The following is a 988-nucleotide window of genomic DNA, read 5'->3' as shown; positions in this document are numbered from 1 at the left end:
AGATCTAGATAGACATCTAATTTTTCTTACTGTCATTCTTGAAATTCTCTGACTTTTATTTGACCAGAACGGATTGGAGCTTTTTTATTTCTGGCAAGGTGAGGATATTTTTGGTTGTTTTGTTCGAGAATAAGAAGTTTCAGTACTCTGCTGCTTTTTCACAGCTCATCATTCTGGTTCACTGTCAGTGTCAGTCATTCATAAATTATTGAAGTTGAAGAGTGAGACTTCTCTCAGCTCTTTGACTGTGATTCCCTGTTTACTGTTTGTTTGGGGTTTTCTTTTTTTTTTTGGTAAGTGTTTTACGGCACTCGCAACTGCATAAAGTCATATGACCGCGCGGGAAACACCATTTTCAATTGGAAGGAAATTTTGAATTTTACGCGCGTAGCCTGTAGCAGCCGAAGCCTACTCTTATTTATAATTTATGTCTTATCGAATTTAGACCACCAAAGTGACCAAGGGATCTTTAACGAAGGCAACTTGCACATGGGCCCTCCGAGATTTTTCGCCCTTGTCCAAGAAGGCTAGGTGTAGATCAGGGGTGTGGCCTAAAGACAGCAGTAAGAAGGAGCCAAGGAGTAGCAGTAGAAAGGCTGCAAAAGAGTCAGAGTCAGGAGCTCAGAATAGTTCTTTTCGTTAATCCGTTTTAACTGCGCTGCTTGTTAGAGACATTTGGCTATGCACATTAAATTGTATGGGTATAAAATAGTTGTTTGAGAGGGGGATCCATTTACTGGCGGTATTTAATTAGGCGTGAGAGCTAATTAAAAAGGGAGTGTATACAGACCCGGTAACCGGGAACAAAGTCACAAAGTATACAGACCCGGTAGGGGAACTCTTTTGTGATTTCGGAAAGTTTCAGCGCCTGTTGGCTCAGGGAAGACCTAGGTTCTTCTAGATCTATGGCCCAGGTCTAGATCTAGATAGACAGACATTATAAATCATTGATCTAGTTTCGAGGCTAGCCTAGATCTAGATCTAGATC

The 988-nt window shown here is 41.1% G+C and overlaps 1 protein-coding gene across 1 annotated transcript in view; it reads left to right on the top strand.

The window, feature by feature from the left end:
- LOC101857013 (aarF domain-containing protein kinase 1) overlaps positions 1-988 on the top strand; it is a 14975-nt gene continuing 13987 nt past the window's right edge. The window contains exon 1 of the mRNA XM_035968828.1: positions 1-98. The gene's annotated coding sequence lies outside the window, so the exon portion shown is untranslated. The remainder of the gene's footprint in view (positions 99-988) is intronic.

This window comes from Aplysia californica, unplaced genomic scaffold, assembly GCF_000002075.1.
Source record: "Aplysia californica isolate F4 #8 unplaced genomic scaffold, AplCal3.0 scaffold00089, whole genome shotgun sequence".
Classification (NCBI taxonomy): domain Eukaryota; kingdom Metazoa; phylum Mollusca; class Gastropoda; order Aplysiida; family Aplysiidae; genus Aplysia; species Aplysia californica.
The sequence above is the reverse complement of the archived record's forward strand: the minus strand, read 5'-3'. Positions and strand labels throughout refer to the sequence as shown.